The sequence below is a fragment of the Schistocerca cancellata genome, chromosome 4 (genome assembly GCF_023864275.1).
Source record: "Schistocerca cancellata isolate TAMUIC-IGC-003103 chromosome 4, iqSchCanc2.1, whole genome shotgun sequence".
In the NCBI taxonomy this organism is placed as follows: Eukaryota; Metazoa; Arthropoda; class Insecta; order Orthoptera; family Acrididae; genus Schistocerca; species Schistocerca cancellata.
In genome coordinates, this window is record NC_064629.1 from 853,189,956 (window position 1) to 853,209,787 (window position 19,832).

Genomic DNA, 19,832 nt, shown 5'->3' on the forward strand with positions numbered 1-19,832 from the left:
CTAGCCGACATCTGCTGCTGTAGTTGACCATTGTTGACCACCCCCCTCACCTTCAAGCAGCAGTACCTTTGGTTTGGATTGCTCCCCATGCTAACGAAACAATACTGCGAAAAATACCATACTCCTGTGCTTCACTAGTCACACTTTATCCTTCTTCCGGTTCCCTGATGATTCTTCCCTGTGTGAAGCCATCCAATGTTGCCTTTGGGCCATGTTGTAATGAAAAACATCACCACAGTGCACCAAACTGGTTACTGATTGATATACACTGTCTTTTCCTATTCCTTCAACTGTCATGTGTTGCATGGTGAATCCCATTTGGCACTATAGTCCCACTGACCTCACGCTAGGTGACATGCAACTTTCTGTGCACAACTGGGAGACCCCTGACAACATGCTTCTGCCCCTTCATTCATTTCCACCAAGTTGTTAATATTTTATGTTACTTTATCTAGGTCGGCGATAAGTTTTACAGAGCAGTGTATTTTAAGGTACCTTGTACATGTGTAGTTACAAAATTGATGTTAACGTTTGATTTGTCTATTTGCTATCAAAGTAAGCAATGCATGCAAAAATCAGACATTGGTTAAAGTTCCAGTGTGTGAGGGGAAAATGTACTAGGGTGATGAGAGGAGTGTGGTGGCTGATGTAGTTCACATGAGGAAGATGATTGTGCTCTGCGTTGAATCTCCAGATGTTACAGTATCTGTTTTAAGTTTCTGCCTGGAATATTAAACTGTAATGCCTATTTGAGATTGAGGTACTCGTCTTTCTTGCTGATTTTTGTGCCCCTTGCCCTACAGTGACACTCTCCCTTTATTTTTAGCCCTTTCTTTTAATTTTTTTAGTACAATTTTTGCCTTTATTCCATAGTTCTCTTTGGTGATGGTCTGCTGATCAGGTATGTGGGCTTGGCTAAATTGTATTCATTTGTCATGCTTGTGTTTCTGTTCGGCTGTCTTGCTTTGTCATGCCTAAGCCATATACAGTGCTCATACTCAGTCAAGCTTTTGTTAATAGTACATCCCTCCACATTAATGTAAAACAGTTCACATTAGTAACTGAGTAATAAACACACTTAATGTTGGTGTCTTTAGCCCTTTGACTGCTACAAATTTGCTCGCTGCATTCCATGGTGAGTGTGGCTTTGTTGTTGCCTTATACTGCTACCTATGCCGAAACTTTTGTTGTTGCCTTATACTGCTACCTATGCTGAGACACTGTATTTAGGCCGTTACCTGTGTACTTCTTTTGCCACATGGTCTGGCTCACCTGTACTGAATACTGCTGGAGCAGTGGATTTGACGACTTCGTCTGCTGCCTTGGGTTTGCCATTCCCAATACAAAATAAATGCAGTTACTCTGACAACTTAAGTTTTTCACTTTAAATCTGCTCTAGAAATGAATTACTGCATAGACAAACACATAGGTTTCCTGGAGTTTTTAGTAGGATTTTAGAAGCCAATGAAGAAAGCAACATGTCACTTTGGATTCACCTTAGTAACTTAGTGTTCTTACATAGTGACTCTTCCATACTAGCTGCTGTCTTTCAAATATTCATAACTGTAATAACTGAAGGAAGGTGTGAATCTATCCTGTGATATCCGTCTAAAACACCGGCAGCCATTGGGAACTGTAGGAGTAACTTTTTTTGCTCCAGGTTTGTTGGGGGACTGATGACCTCAGATGTTAAGTCCCATAGTGCTTAGAGCCATCCAGGTTTGTTGCTTCCATTTCATGAGACATCTTCCATAATTTCATGAATGATCTGTTTCATATACGATAGCAAACATGAACAGTTTGTCACAGGAGGACAGATTGCCAAACAATTAACAGGAAGTGGTGTGATGTGATTACGGTACTCTGTTCCATGTGTGCAGCACAACTGCATCAGACAACCTATCAGCAACGTGCTTGAAGAGACATGCCATCCACTATGAAATACTTATCATCCGATTTTAAAAAAAGCTATGTGGTGAAAAAATGTGATACTTTTACATCTTACGAGACATCTTCACTCAGTAGAGGACTGAATTTATTTTCATTACTCATTGTAGTTAGTGTGCGGCATGAAATTAAGTGAATCATTACATCAAATTTTAAGAATTTTGCAAAGGTAAAAACACATGGTGTATTGTTAATTTAGGTCATTCATTGCTATGTATGAAATATAGCTGACATAGTGAACATGTATTTACAGCTGAGAGCAGAGCGATATCAATTACCATTCTTGAAACTTTGGCTTTTATATTTTTGGGAGGGTTGTGCGCAATGTGTCCATGCACAATGTGAATCGTGTAATCGTAACAACAATCTGTTTCATAAACAGTTTCAAGATATTGAAACAAGGTTTCTTGCAAATGGTAGAATGCAAAGAGGTGCATATTAAGTCATCAAGACATGGAAGTAGCTACAGTCCCCCCCTCCCTGCCCCCGCGAGGGAACGCTGTACTTGATTTAATATCTCATAAAAAAGAATAATGTGACATCACACACACTAGTATTTATGGTATGCCATATGAGCTGCTCCACCGTAATGGAAACCTGTTTGTTGTTACATCAGAAGGTGTTTTAATTATTTCAGTTTCCATCAAGACTTTTGTCTATTTACAGTCTTTAAACACTTTATAGCTACATTTAGTGAAATTCACTTGCCAACTAGTCTCTCCAGCATCACTGGTGAAATGGTCTTTATCTGGAGGTGCCTGTAAACCTACTTCAGTTTTTTTTATCCTGCAATGCCAAATACAAGGTATAATTGCCTGTCACTATCTTCATGATTTCATCCTCTGTACAACCACAACAGCATGTCATTTTCTTAGTAAAAAACAAAGGCAAGTGGCTGTGCACACACACACACACACACACACACACACACACACACACACACACCTAGAGCACATGATGGAAGCATCAAAGGTGCGTGTAAACGTGTTCAGAGCACACAGGGACAGTAGCAGTGGCACTTGTTAACATTTCTTGAGCAATCGAAAGATTAGTGAAGCATTGACTGTATACTGACTTTATGATGTTTCCTCAGTGAAGAATAATGAATTCAGTGAATTATGATAATAGAAAAACTAATTTGCGAAGAAGTAGACAGAGAAAATACAATTAAGATGTTTAGAAAAACATAAGTCCATGTCAACATGACATATCCAAGACTGAGAGAGAACATCCTGCGAACTGGGTCTTACTGCAGTTTGGGCTGAGAGTCGGTGTCTCCTTAATAACTGAGGCACAAGCAGAAATTGCAGATTTATTTCAAAGTTTAATATTAGAAAAAATAGGTGAAGCATGTTCTTTTCTTCTCCATACAACCTGCCTGAATCTTATAGACAGATTAAAACTGTGTGCTGAACTTAGACTTCAACCCAAGCTCTCAAATTTGTGCAATTCTTGCATATTTAAGCAAATCACAGGTTGATCAATAATGTGATTCATTGTCCATCTAACATTATATTGCTGAATGTTACTGTACATTTCAGATAGTAAGGAACTATTAATTATAAACTACATCAAGATATTCAGGGTATATTGTAATTAATCGTGTAAATGCATACAGTTGAAAGTACAATGATCTAAAACGCATACATTTAGAGCTATAAGCACTTCTTCGTATTTGATACTATGAAACGAATCTCTTGTACTGCAAAATATCTGCTTTCCATATTTTGAGATGTGGTAGTATGGACCAAAACAAGAAAAAATGTTCAGTAAACATTGGCTCTAAAGTGCATACCGTAAGAGCTATGAGTACTACTTCATCTTCGCTACCGTGAAACATTTCTCTTCAGTTGAACAAGTGCACATAACCCTCAACCTATGCATTTTAGAGCCCATGTTTACTAGATTTTTTTCTTGTTTTTGGTCCATTCTACCACCTCTGAAAGTTTGTTGATGGAGTTTGGGTTCACCCAGTATAGCAATAAAAAGCAAATGACCCAGAACAGACACCATGCACCATGGCAGTCCTTACTTTACATGACTACTGTCACATTCAAACCTCTTCCATGTTTGGTGACATTGGAAGACAGCCCTCTGCTTCCCGCTTTCCAGATATGAAGTGAACTGTTGTTGAGCTTTTTCCCTAAACCCAAAATGTCACAACTTATGCAGAAGCATTGTATGGCCAACCAATCAAATGCTTTTGTTAAATCAGAGAAAATACATACTGTCCTCAACCCATTGTTTTAGCCCTGCTAGTGCTTCACAAGCAAAAGAATAAATTCTGTTTACTGTGTATTCCCCTTTCTTAAAACCAAACTGTGAGTCTGATGGCAAATTATTTGTTCTGAGATGTGGCACTACTCTGCTGTACATTGCTTTCTCAAAAACTTGTGTGTACTGCAAGGCTGTTACAAGTACCCATGACTCTTCATGTGGACTTATTGTGCTATTACTCTTATATCAGAAACTTAGTTTATCTAGAGAGTTGTATGTGTGAATGGTAACATAGATTACAAGTGGACAGAAACTTTTTAATTGTGTGTGGAGAATATTATCAGTGTTGTTAGACTTTTCGTATTTATAGAGAGTTTTTAGTTATCCTAAGTTCAGTAGAGTATTTCATTCAGCACTGCTTCTTTGATGTACAATGTTGCTTTCCTGCCAAACTATTTGAACTAAAGTTATAATGCCCGTTTATAAAAAGGTTATTAAAATACATTTTATTTTCTATTATCTTTAATGGTACCACAATCAAGGAAAATTATCTGTAGTTAATTCTCATTTTATTTTATTCCATAGTGTTTTTATCTTACATTCAAATAGTCTTTTCTGACACTATGCATGTTGATTCTTCTAACCATATAACTGTTTTTTACTTATTATATGAAAATATTCCTGAGACTTACCCTGTTCAGTTCCTTCAGTGGTTCATGGATTCTTCAATGAAATTTAAAAATAACTCTTACTTAATTCTTTGAGATAATTGTTTTGAAAGTTGGATACAAATTTATCAAGAAATTGATTAAATTTAAAATAAGCATTTGGCTCATTATAAAACTGATTCCAGACAACAGTTTTTAAGCTTTTGCTGTAATATTCTGTTCTCAGATCTGTACGCAAGCATGTTGTTTTTCGTGACTAATTGTGCATCATGATCTCACAATTCCTTTACAACTGGGTAAGCATCCATTTGATTAACTTCATATTGCTCTATGAAAAATTATTTATCGATACAGTACTACTTGATTCACAATCCGATCTTCGAACCACCTCTTCAGTTGACATTGCACAAAATATTCGGAAATATTGATAAAAAATAACAGCGCTTTGATACATTTGTGACTTATTGCAGGCTTCTGAGAATGTAAACTATGGTATATTTATTGCTAAAGAAATTAGTGTATTACATTACAGGAAATATTGTAAAATGGATTGTTTCACAGGGTTTCATACTAGAACTGTTTCTTTTTGTGATAAACATGTATTACTTACCTTCAGCTTTCATAGATAGCTTTGAAGCTGTTTTGTCTGGAGTGGTACTAACATAATTTTACTGATCCAGTCAGGAACTACTCAGTATATGAAATCATGTTCTGTGGAGAAGCAACTCTTGTTTCACATCTAGCAAGTGAAATGTTAATGGCAATAAAACACAGTTCATCAAATATATTACGCACTGTTCTGTCCATGGAGCAATAGTTCTCTTACAATGGTGGCACAATCAGTGTAGCGGAAGACCTCATAGATCTGAGACTGGGAATAAATGAGATGCTCTCATGGGACACTCATGTTCTCAATCACTTACAAAGGATGAGTGGACAAGTTCTACTTTTTATTACTTTTGTGATTGATGCACTCCAATCAGCTCAAGTGATACACTGAAATTTGTCTATTGTATATACTTTCATTCATTGATGTCTTGAGAAGATACATTTTCCACAAACCAGTTCATGCACAATGAATGTATTTAGCAAAAAAAGTGACCTTGAAGAACATACATGGTGTTAATTCATGTAGCTCATGTAGGCTTGTATTTAAGGAGCTGGAAAATTCTTACATGTCATCACAGTACACCTTTCCACGTGTGAGAGTTATTGTTTCCACAATTTCATGTTGGTTTAATGGCACTCAGTCTACTCAACAATCATAAGATGGAGGAATGATCTGTATGTTCCAAGTACATCTTTAACTAATGACCAAAAAGTCTACAGTGTCTCTAACAGACATTTTCAATAGACATCCGAAATAATTGACTGTTAGTGGCAAACTGCAGGTTTACAAACACAAGATGAAGGCTCTACTCCTGGTAAACTATTACTGTGTGGAGGAATGTTCTGTGTTCAGTTAACTGGCTGATAAGTATGTAATTCAGTGAAATGAGTGGAATAATGGACCAACATTTTTCATATATGAGTACTTGAAGTAACCTTAGGTATGTTGTTATATTTCTGTGTCTAGAATGCATTGGGAAGTTTAGTAGCTGGGGTTACCAACATCTTTACCTGATCCAGCAATCCTCATTTCATTATTTGTGGCTTTATAAAATCATTTCCAGTTGGATTCTGAAATATTCCTAGTAACAGGTCATGGCTTACAGTACATTTTCCCATTTCCATGCCCTTTACCAAGATGTGTAAAATGATATATGTTCTTATACTACATGTTTGTTTAGTGTTGTTGTTGATGGTTTTTCAGTGTTCTTTTCGTTATAGAATTTCATTATTCCATTTTTATAATTTGGTTTTCTTTTAAGTAATTCTGTGTGTTACAATGTTCTCTAATACATGACAAGAATATTATGCTTGCAGAAAAAATTATCAGAAACATGTGAATGCAAGGCCAAGAGAATCTTGTTGACCACTATTATGAGACCTAAAGATCCTGAGTGTTCACTCATTGTACTTACATGAAATAATGATCATGAATCTGTTCCTTCTAAATAACTTTGAGCACAGGTATGAAACAAGGGACAAAGAAAGTTTCGTGCTTACTGTACATAGATCTCATCTTTTCACACAGACAGTGTATGCGAATGAAAATATACCAGAAGCTAAAAGACACAAATTTTTGAAAAGTTGAAACTGAGTTGATAAAAAGGAAATTAAGTAGCGCTCCTAAGCAGAAATGTTATTACTCAGCTGAGGAATTTTTCCGAATGTTGCAAAAACTCATAGTTTTCAACACCTTGTAATAACAGCAATTGGATTCTGACCAAACTATTTCAACAAGGGGGCAGGGCAACACGCTTGTTTATTTGTAACTACAAAAATCTCAATTTTTAAAAATTGAGAATGCCCGGAGGGTATAAATTGGTCCAGGAGCACTTGGGAAGTAAATGGTTGTGCCCATAGGGCAGAAACACTAGGGATGCAAAATGATCATGTCCGAAGCATATGGATGAGTGCAGGAGCACTTGAGATGTAAAATTATTGTGTGCAGAGGGCATAGTTGGATGCAGGAGTACTGGAGAAATAGGGAAATGAGTGCCTGTATTATGCACATGTAGGATATTCATAAAACGTGTGCATAGATAAGGCACAGAAAAGAGGATCAGGAATTGTGTGCGGAAGTAGTCATGGGCTCAGCCAGGAGAAAGGGAATGGCTCAACCACTAAGGTTTGCTGGTGGGAGTCACCATAAGGTCCATGCTTGAGGAAGAATTGAGATTTGGGTTCTGGTGCAGCGCCAGAAGCAGGAATCTGTGATAGAACTATCGGGAGGTGGTTCACCCTGGAGGTGCATCGGGGCTGTATCTGGGTACCTCCAGTGTTGTAATGATGCTGGCTAATTTCTCCAAAAGATGTCTGTGAATCTGCTGCAAGTTGTGCAAGAAAGATAGAATTTGAGAAAGTTGCTTCTATGTAGAGAATGAACATACTCATCGCCAGTTGATAGGACAAAATGGTGGGAGGTGACACAGGAGCCATTGATGGTGCTGGAGCTGATGAAAATTTTCCACCTTGTTGCCAGATGATGGAACAAAAACATTGAGTGGTGGCACTGGAGACAACAGTGTCACCGAAGCTGACGAAAATGTTGTATCACCATCATCAAATGGTGGGACGAAACATAGAAGCCATCGCCAGTGGTGGAACAAAAATGGTGAGGCTCTGGAGCCTAAAGAAAATGCTATTGACCTTTGATGGATGAGAAACTTGAGTCCAAAAGAAAATACCTTGTTGCCAAATGTTCCAGGACGAAGCTAGGAAGGTTGGGGGGGGGGGGGGGGGGTTGGGGCCCAAAAAAATCCTTGTTGCCAACTGATACAGGACAAAACATGGAGGAAGGAAGTGGGGGGGGGGGGGGGGGTGCACTGGAGTCAGGAAAAGTTCTCATTGCCAATTCATATGTTGTGGGCCAGTTGAGGTGCAGTGAGAATACAGCCTTGATAAACAATGCAGGAAAAGTTTATTACACATTCATAAAAACAAGTCTCATTCATGGAGGTAATGTTTCATACAAATGAAAGTGCAGTTGGTTAGATGAATCCCAACAAAGAATGTAAATAAAGACTAAGTGTTGGAAGGCCAAAGTGAATAGCAAAAATGTTTTAAGTCCAGATTCCCTTCGACTGTTCTGAAGTTAATAACACAATGAATCTTCATTGTGACAAGGGGAGACAATGTGCACTTAGATGGCGTAAGGCCAAATTCTGAGGAAGTAAAGTCACTTTCCTAAGCTCAATAGGGATTAAAAGTTAAACACAGCATGAAGACTGTGTGACGATATTCCTTAGCGAGAGCATTGATTGGTGGATGACTACTGTGGTTGGCATCCAGGTCAGAGAACACAAAGGAGTAGTCAGTTTGATAGCTAAAAGCGAACTGACATTTCATGGTTGTGCGTTGGCCTAAATACTGTTGCTGTGCAGAAATGTGGCACATTGTGTAGAAAAATAATGCCTGTGGTCACAGCACCATGGTTATGGAAGTGCACTCTGCTGCCAGCAGACCAGTTGCCTCTTGTGGTGATTGCCAGAGACTTTGTGAACAATATGTCACTGTCTTGTTGTCTGGAACCTTTACCAAAATACAAGGCGAGGACAGATCAGTATTTGGCAAGATGCACTTGTGACTGTTGTGGGAGATAGTGTGTGAAGGGTGGCCACCCATGGAATGCAGTTGTGTTGCAGGTTGCTGTCTTGTAGGAGAGACACAGCACCCACCACCAGCCCTCACACAAGGAGGTAAATCTGTAGAAAAAGTAACTAAGAAAACAAATGGCAAACCACTATGTGTGACAACACTGGTGTTATTTGACTGTAACGAGAATTTAATGATACCACTGTGATATGTCTTGGTTTCTGACAGAGACAAATGGACAGTCTTATAAAGCCTCCGTCAATTATTGAAGGCACCAAATCTCAGAGAACCCTTTAACACCCCTCTGTTAAGGAGTTCTACCCACCGTAAGAGTGATGAGTGATAAGAGGGTAAGGTGTTTGGAAATATCTTGACTGGTTACAAATATAATTCTTGACCTGTTTATCTCACCATTACTTTGTTAGTAATTGTGATGATAGTATTTGGTCAGTATTTAGGACTTCTTTGCTCTGTGGGGTCAAAGAATAAATGTGAAACCTTCATCAAAATGGCCCAGACATAGTGTATCATGTATGATACTACTGTATGATGTAATTACCCTGTCGAAGAAAAGTTTCATTAGTCATTCTTGGCTCATCTTTCTCACTGCTGTGTTCATTAAATTATTCAAATAAGATTCAGCGGCTCACGTTGACTCACTACACAAGGTTCAGTAGTTACAACTCCACAACTGGTTTGAGGTTTGTTGGTATCTTATTGCATTCAGATAATCTGCAGAGCTGAACACTACATTAGAAGGTAAGCATTGCTTGTAATCTTTTCTCAGCTGCCTAATGCCACAAGTCAAAATGTCATTGAAGCTCTGGGTATAAAGGAAATCACAGCATAACTTTCTTGTTAGTAATGTATTCCATTGATCCTTTTTGGTTGAGGTTATGATAGGGACCATTCTATTGAATAAACATTGCATACATTTCATACACAAATATTTTTTTGGCTACCTGGTGAGCATTTATAAGTTTTTAATTGACAGCCTATTTATATTCAAGAATGCCTCTACAGTGCAAAAGGAGTTTTAAAGTAGAAATACGTTTAATCTGCACTCAAAAATGCTTAAATTACCAGAGTTTTATATGAGTGTGATTCAGAAAGTATGATAAGAACCCCCCCTCTGGGAGAAAAAGCTAATTCGGGAGTCACGGTCACAATTGTCCGAGCATTTGTTCCATCGGTATACCAGTCTTTAAAAATTGGTGTAATTTTTGTGCAAATGTTGTTCAGTCCTGTCCATTTACAAATTGTTTCATACAAGAGAAAATACAGCTTAATAAGAGAAGTAAGTATATATATTTTTTTACTTTATATATGCTAAAAGTCTCTAGACATCAATATTCAGTGTGAGAGGAATAATTGCCAGGAAGGAGTACTTGTAGCTTACTTTCAAAATTGCGTTTATCATCTGTCACATGATTTATATCATTAGGTAAATGGTCATAGTTTTTGGTTGCAGCATTATTCACCTTTTTACAAACTTAAGTCAGTTTTTATGAACAGTAACAAAAGTCAATGTTACTTCTGGTATTTTAATTATGTAAATCATTATTCCTTCTGAACTTTTAATGGTTTACTTGCAATGGGCTCTTATCCCTACAAAAGGAGTCTGAGTGAACTGCCCTTTCTTTTTAAACTTCCCCAAGCTATCCTCCTTTCCTCCCCTTGGAAGGAACCTAAAATTCTTAATGCTAGACTAGTTTCTTGTAATTTTATGTATATCTTTCGGCTGGGTGAAGAATTTAGCCTCCTGAGGGTAAGTATGTGCCAACCATTCTTTCTCATAATTTTATAAGTTATGTACTTTGATGCTGTAGCTAAGATGCATAACTCCCTAAATATATATCAGCTAACAAAAAAAGTTAATCATCTAGAAGGGGAAGGAGGAAACAAAATGAAACTTCACAGATTGAGTGGATGTGTGATGTTATTTCAGTGATTATAAAATTGAGTAAATTCAGGCTGGAATAATGACAGTATTATGAAATTTGCCGGCCTCAGTGGCCAGAGACAGTGGTCATGTGTGTATGAGTTGTGCTTTCATGAATACATGTATTTTGTCTACTTTTCAAAAAGGCCTTTTGGCAAATGCTCACAAGTTCAGCAGTCTTTTCTGGTGCCTGTCTGCTACTCAATGTCTTCTCTATATGATGAGTAGCAATCTATCCTTTTCATAACATTGACAAAATTGAGTAACATTTACAAAGAATTTGGCAGTATGAATCCACTTGTCAGTATAACGTTGCACTCCTGTAGACCGGATGCGTGCTCTGATTCAGTTGGGAAGGATGTCATAAAGCCATTTTATACTCTCCTGTGGCAAGCTGGTCCACAACTCAGTAATTGGTTCTTGATGTCCTGGATACTGGCACTGTGAGAGACTTGGCATCCAGGCTGGTCCCACACATTCTATTGGGGACAGATCAGGAGATCTTGCTGACCATTGGAGCTCCAAAACCTCACACAGAGACTTCATAGAGACCTGTATCCTGTGTACACAAGCATTGTCCTATTGAAAAATGGCATCACAATACCTCATGTGACAGATAACATATGAGGACGCAGGACGTGATGTATCATTGTACTGTCAGAGTTCCCTCAATCACTACCATCTGTGACCTCAAGTCATACCTGATGCTTCCTCACACTATGATACCACTCCAAAACATTGAAAGAATGGGACACTTTCCGAGTCTCCACCATATTCGTGGGCAATGGTCATCTGGGGTAGTACAGAACCGTGATTGATAACTGAACACAATGTGAAGTCATTCATCAACAGTCCATACTTCTCGGTCTTGCTACCACTCCAAATGCAGCTGTTTCTGTTATTGCAATTAATGGCAGCATATGCTTCGGACAGTAACTGCCTTGTCGGGCTGCTGTTAATCTCCAGCCACTGGTGTGTGATGGTACAGAATGTTGCAGGAAGTTCATTACTTGTTCTCGAATGGCTGAGTGATACGGTGTTCCTCCCTTGTGGTAGTCAGATATGGTCGACTGGAATCTTGACAATGACTACACCTGCCCTATCATTCTCGTGAAGTCCAACAGTGGGCCACTGTCACATCCGAATGCCCCATTAATCTGGATATTGCACAACTTGACCAGCCAGCCAAATGGGTATCCACAAAGAGGCCTCATTCAATCTCTTCCAGGTGCTTGTAATGCTGTCTCACATGAGTAGGTGGCAGCTCTGTGTCGTTTTTAGTGATAACTCAGCACCTGATACTCTCCATGCTCTTAATATACTATACCAGTCTGGGTAAAAATACTAAATGTGAATAACACTTCTGCACTATGGTGGTCATCATACTAGTCACAGAGAATTGCAACCATAATCATTTTCAAACCTGCCAGTGGTGTGTGCATGAAGAAAGTTACATTGACATCAGACTATGTCTTCTGAGTGCTTCACATTTTTTGTCAGACAGTGTGTTTGTCTATCAGTTAATCATTTGTCTTTCCTTCTTCTATAAAACTAGATCCTTCCTTCTAAGAGGAGGATTACTCCAGAGTATAACTCTGTGTCTACATTTACATACATACTCTGCAAGCCCCAGTTTGGTGCAGGAGGGAGGGTACCTTGTACCACTGTTAGTAATTCCACTGTTAGTAATTCCACTGTTAGTAATTTCCTTTCCTGTTCCACTCGGAAATAGAGCATGGAAAAAATGACTGTCTCTATGCTTCCCTGTGAGCTCTGATGTGTCTTATCTTCATGGTCCTTACACGAAATGCAGTAAAATCATTATACAGTCAGCTTCAAATTCCAGTTCTGTAAATTTCCTCAATAGTGTTTTACGAAAAGAACATTGTCTTCCCTCCAGGGATTCCCACTTGAGTTCACGAATCAACTTCGTAATACTTTCATATTGATCAAACGTACCAGTAACAAATCTAGCAGCCTGCCTCTAAATTGTTTCGATGTTTCCCTTTAATGTGACCTCATGGAAATCCCAGACACTCGAACAGTACTGAAGAATGGATCACACTAGTGTTCCGTATGCAGTCTCCTTTTCAGGTGAACCACTCTTTCCAAAAATTCTCCCAATAAAGCTAAGTCAGCCATTCACCTTCCCTACTACAGCCCTTACATGCTCATTCCATTTATGTCCATTTAATTTCTGAGTGTCTCAAGCAGTACATTACTCATGTTGTATTTGAACATTATAATATTGTTTTTCCTCCTCATCTGAATTTACTTACATTTTTCTACATTTAAAGCAAGCTGCCATTCATCACATCAACCAGAAATTTTTTTCTAATTCATTTTGAATCCTACTACATTCTCAATGATGAATCCTTCCCATACACCACATCATCAGCAAACAGCCACAGATTGCTGCTCACCCAGTCTGTCAGATGATTTATGTATATATAGAATAAGAGCGACCCTATCACTCTTCCCTTGGGCACGCCTGACAATAACCTTGTCTTGACGAACACTCGCCATTGAGGACAACATACCGGATTCTATTATTTAAGAAGCCTTCAAGCCATTCACATATCTGGGAACCTATCCCATGTACTCATACTTTCATTAATGGTCTGTAGTGAAGCAACGTGTAAAACACTGGAATCTGCCTGTTGCCCTTCATGAATGGTTCACAGGATATCATGTGAGAAAGAGGCAACCAGAGTTTCACACAAGCAATGGTTTATAAATCCTTGCTGATTTGTGGGTAGAAGCTCTTCCATCTCAAGGACATTTATTATATTCGAACTGAGAATATGTTCAAGAATACTGCAGCCAATAGATATTAAGAATATTGGTCTATATTTTTGTGGATACATTCTTTTACCCTTTTTTCACCAACTGCGACATAATCGCGTATATAAACGGTGATCCAATACTGTCAGATGTTTTTTATTCCAGTCTCTGATCATAATATCAATTCTTTAGATGATGACCGGTTTCAGTCCGTAATGACCATCCTCAGATCTTTTTTACACAATGTCCGAAAGTGATAAGGCCATAATGGCATTGTCAAAACATATAAATGTAATCAGCACAGCATCGTCTCACAAATCTAAAATGAGGTGTAGAATAGGCCACATCGTCCACATAGTGATTATACGAAAGCATAGTGCCGCACTGCCCGCTGAACGCCTAGCCAGTTGGTGATGCAACCCTCCCAACTAGGCTCGGCGCCAGGCTGGCGCACCAGGGCACACGTGCTGCTAGAGAGACTACAACACGTGTACGGGATAACGCTCCCCTGCCAGTGCCTGCAAGTCCGTTATTAGCGCGTTACATAACCAGGGTCACTCTTCTCCTATATAAGCGGGCAGTGCACGCCAGCGGAACCATTCCACTGTGAGCTGTATCTGCAACAGCATTGAAGCACTATGCCTCATCGACATCTGTCTCATCAACGCTGCCACCGCCTTGAGAATAAACTTGGAGGAAATGGAACTGTGCAAGCTGTCATATTGAATGGACCTATATTCTTTCGTGCCTGCAAGGTTAATTTTACTCTGGACATCGCTACTGCAAATTCTGGTAGTGGTTGGTCTACACTAGCCATAGTTAGTTGTGAAAACACCTCCCTTCCTGGACTTGGATCTTTCACCAACCGAGATGTCATCACCTACAAGACGTGGCAGTGCGGTATTGACCCGAAGACCCAAAGTAGACCTAGCTGTGTGTATAGTAATATGCCATTTACATTGTATACATGCTCCTGTAGAAAAGTTAGTAATATGAAAAAATACATGTATGGATGAAAGGACTTGGTGTACTTGCTGAAAATGTAACTGTCACTGGTGATATTACTTACCCTTCTTATGTACAGTATCCAACTGCACTTTTTTTCAATTGCTTGGGAATTTGCGCTAGGCGAAAGATTTTCAACAAATGCAATGTAAGTAAAGGGTCAGTGCTGTCGAGTACTCCCTGTAAAACCAAATTGGAATTCCATCAAGACCTGGTAACGTATTTGTTTTCAACTCTTTCGACCGCTTCCGCATGCTGGGGAACCCTATGACTATGTCCTCCATACAGGAGGCTGTACAGTGGTCAGAGAACAATATGTTTGTACAATCCCCATTCGTGAATGCTTTCTTAAATAGGAGATTTAAAATGTCAGCTTACCTTTTGCTGTCTTCTATTGCCACACCAGAGTAATCAGTGAGTAACTAGATAAAAGCCTTCAACCCCCTTAGTGATTTTAAGTAAGACCAGAATTTTCAGAGGTTCTCTTCAAGATCTTTTGCTAAGGTATGGCAGGGGTAGTTATTGTACGCTTTGCAAACTGATCTTTTTACAGACACATGAATTTCTATTAACAGTTACCTGTCGTCATTTGTATTCCTAGAATGCAACATTTTCTACTTCCTGAGCAACTTCTGAATTTTGTCATTAAACCACAGTGGATCTTTTCCATCATTTAGCCACTTAGTCTATACTTCTCCAGCGCATGAATTACAATCCATTTAAACTTTGCACATAATTCCTCTACGTCCATCATACTGGAGCTAAACAGTGTCCATTCATTTTCTAAGTGGGATGCTAACAACTGCTTATCTACTCATTCTATCAGAAATAATCTCCAAGCCTTCTTGATGGATTTATTAACTTCAATTACCATTGCCGTTTTGATGACATTATGGTCAGTAATCCCTGCCTCTATACTGACATCATCAGTAAGGTCCAGCATATTTGAAGCTACAAGGTCTAAAATATTTCCATTGCGTCTTGGCTGTGCTGTTAGACTAGCTGCTCAAGACGGCTTTCAGAAAAGTAATCAAAAGTACTTTACAAGACTGCCTGTCCAGACCACCTGCAGTGAATCCATAGGCATCCCAGTCTATGCTCAGTAGGTTAAAGTCACTTCCAACTAATATTACATGATGTGGATATTTCCACACTACTGAGTATAGAGTTTCTTTGAATGATTTCTAAAACTGTCACGGAGTTGTCAGCTGGCTGGTGAAACATCTGGTAATTAACTAGAGCTCACCTAGACCTGTTAATATGCGTCCAGATAACTTCACAGACAGACTTAATTTCAGCCTTGATAGACTTAATATTGTTGTTGGCTGCACTGAACACTCCCCCCTTCTGTGGCATCTAATCTGCCCTTTCAATACACATTACATGTCTTGCTAAATGTTTCAGGGCTTTGTGTTTCAGATTTCAGACACCTCTCGGTTCCAAGAATAATTTTTCTGTATGAAAATGTAGAAATTAAGGAAAATATGTTAATGTGACACTTAATTTCTCTCAAATACAGTGCAGAAGTGGTTGAACAGTGTTGTTTGAGAAGCTCCAAAAATGCATCCTTTCACATTTAATGTCTTCTCAATATGTTCACACAAAATTTTTGAAGATTCACACTTCCTTATGCACCCTTGTATGTATCTGTTTGCAAGTACATATGAGGAATATTGCCATCTGCAATATTTCATGAAACACAGCACACCAACAGTTCCATTACAAAATGGATGATACCTTGATGCCCCATGATGTGTCCTTTCAACCAATCACTTTGTTTGGTCAAGACGTGCCCCAAATTTCTTTTTTCCCCAGTTCAAATCATACACCTTACTAGTTATTCAATCTACCTAGTGAATTGGCGCCATTTTTCTGTGGCTGAACTGCCTATTATACAATGTTTCACTTCCATACAAGGCTGCGCTCCATACAGATACCTTCAAAAAACTAAAACTGATATATTTTGAGCTAATCAGTGAACTTGTGGAGTACCTTTTGTATCTCAGAATATACATACACTGGTGTTCAGTTACAGGCCGTACGACAATCCCCAAAAGTTGTGCTGGAGTTCAAAAAGTTGCGAACCAACCATAATGTATGAGCTGTCCAGAGATTAATCCAATACAAAATCCAAATACAAGGCTAGGTTGGTGAAACTGGCCTAATGTGGCATGTTCCGAACAGTTGTTTGAAGCAAAGTGATCTGCTTTGGTGTACATGGTGGGAGACTAGATAAGTTGCTTGTTGACGGAATTTCCCAGTGCTCTCAGCATCTACAGCTGTCTCCAGAATAATGTATAACCTCTGTCAGGTCATGACTCCCAGCAGTATCCACTGTGCCAGTGATATTGACATCCTTACCAAGTGGTGGATCAGACTTACTGCATCTTTGTCACTGCTAGAAGAAGATATAATAGAACATACATAACCATATTTTTTCTTTATTCTAGTTCCTGCACATGTTGAAACAAGAGTAATAAACACTCCTTACCAAATAATATGGCCACCCTTTGTAAATATGTTGTTTGTGGAACTTGTTTAAGTGATTTGTGTCTAATCTTTTGACATTATGTGGTTTACGATTGTGTTATGACATTTCTGAAAGTGTTCTTAGTCACCAGAATGTCTTAGATTGTTGTGGTCTAGGGTGATCCTCAATCATAACAAACCTCAGGTCTTGTAATGAGCAATTGTTGTCAATGTGTTTGTGGTTCAAACTTCTTGAACAACAATTTCTAATTTGCTAGGAATATCTAGGACCATTATACATAGTATCATGACAGTGTAAAATAACTGATGGAAAACTATTTACTAAATTCCATAGTGGAATAAAAGCAAAAGTTCCTGCAGTGTGTGGAGAATATAACAAGGTTTGTTGTCTGTAACAAAAACACCACTACTGAGAGTGTATGGCAGGCCACAAGAAACAAACTTGTACCAGCAAAACAAACTTCCATGTGTTCTGTAACTGACCACCTGATGGGTATTTTCTTTCCAAAACAGATTTCTTCCAATCCCAATAGATGACCATAGTTAATCACATGAACATTTCGAGAGTTTAGAGTCATTTTGATGTATCTACTTCTCCACTGTCTTAATGTTAAAGCTGGCAATTGTTGAATGAATGTAAACGTACTCTAAGAACCATGAGGCATCACAGTTATCAGCAATGTAAATTTGGTGGTGGCAATGATAAGTGTTTCTACTATTACAAAATTTATTTTGTAGCATTATGTTTGTAAACCCCTGATTCTACAGTGCGTTAATCTTAGTGGCAAGCTGGGATGAGATGAGTGATTACTATCTAACAAGATTCACTAAAGCCGCAGTGACATGTGAAAGCCCAGTTAACAGACTGCAGTACCTTGTTAACATGACACAGTTCTCCTCCTCATTGGTACAGTCAGTGAACAACAGACACTGAGTGACTGTTACAGTTACTAAACTAGACACATTCATGAATGTAGTGTTAGATATTCATTCATGACATGGATAGATAAATTGCTTACCGAAAGTGTGTATTTCAAGAATTTAATATCATATTTTGTATGATTTAACAACTCATTCTTGCATACATTTTACAGCCTCATTAGTGATTATTAGTAAAACATTCTTGTGCAGTTTTGATCATTAGCACTAAAATGAAGAGATTTCTGACATCATATTCATCCGATAGGAATGCACTGATAGTTATTTGCTGGCATCATGTTCATCTGATGGAAATGTGTCACTGTGCTGATTGGGTAACATAAGTTATGTGATTGTCAAATGGCTATGGTTTTCCTAGTGAACTGGATTCTCCCCAAGCAGTGAATCTTTTACTATCAGACTCTTGGTTTGTTTAAATGTGATTGTGCTTACCTTTGTACTGACTTTTCTATTTGAGCTCAAATGAAATAGATTCAGTGCTTCATTTGCGCTATGGGTTTACAAGAAATAGAAGGTATTTAGTTTTCAATATTTTATGGAGGATAATGATGATGCTTATTGCAATATTTTGGTAGTAACTTACAAAAATATGATTTAATATTGACTGAATTTTATAAATATTCTCTTTAAAACCCTTGGAAAAATTTGTGCATTCAAAGTAAATAATGAAAGCTGTGTTTATAGAACCATAAACCATATGGCTGCAAGCACATGAATGGATGCAATCATACCAATGCAACAGGAAACAGTATATATCAATATGCAACCCCTACCAGTAAAAAATCAAAGCCACCAAGTATAGAGTTCCATGGGGTTCAGTAATGGGGCCATTACTATTTAATCTTTTTGTAAATGATATAGGTCAGACTCTTCTAATGCAGGGCCAAAGGGCATGGGCACACACTGGCGCCCGTTAGCTTGCCCACATGCAGGCACAAGTAGTGCAGGCTACCTGCAAGGCAGCCTGATTGCATACGTGCCGCACATGTGCGACCTGCTTGGCCTGCGCTCTGCCATTGTAGCACGATTCCATACATTTGTGGTCCAGCTGTGAGACTGCCTGTGTGTCAGCCATTTGTCCTCTGCTGCTCACTTGTGCCTGTGCCTGCCCTGCTGCTTGAAGGAAGGAAGGCAGGCAGGCAGGCGTGTGAGCAAGCAGGAACAGCCTGATACAGGTGCTGAAGAGAATGGGAAGAAAATGTTGTATGCATATGACTTGACAATAAGGAACAGTGACCAAAATGTGCAACCTCTGGAGAGAAGAGCATATATTTCTGAAACACTGCAGCTCGATGGCTCATGGAAAATACAGTGATATAACCCAAAAAAGATTATATATACAGTGTTCATCAACCAAGAAAAGTATGTACAAATGGATTTCGAGGTTGGTGATAGAAACTTGGAAGAAGTAGAATCCACTAGATTCTGTGGATAATGGAGTTGAAATGGAAGCAGCATATTAATTTTGTCTGTAAGAAACTCAGATCCATCATATTTATGTTGAAACAGCTATTGCAGTATGCAAATAGCTTCTATGTACAGTGTACCATGGATTCTTTGAACTGTGCCTGGGTTATATTGTGACAGCAACAACAACAACAAACTGGCAATTAGAATCATTTTCAGAAGAACTTCTGAAA

At 38.6% G+C, this 19,832-nt stretch overlaps 1 protein-coding gene across 1 annotated transcript in view; it reads left to right on the forward strand.

Moving 5' to 3' along the window:
• The window catches only part of LOC126184971 (protein phosphatase 1 regulatory subunit 37), a 209,031-nt gene that overhangs the window by 96,354 nt on the left and 92,845 nt on the right, over positions 1-19,832 (forward strand). The window lies entirely within an intron of this gene.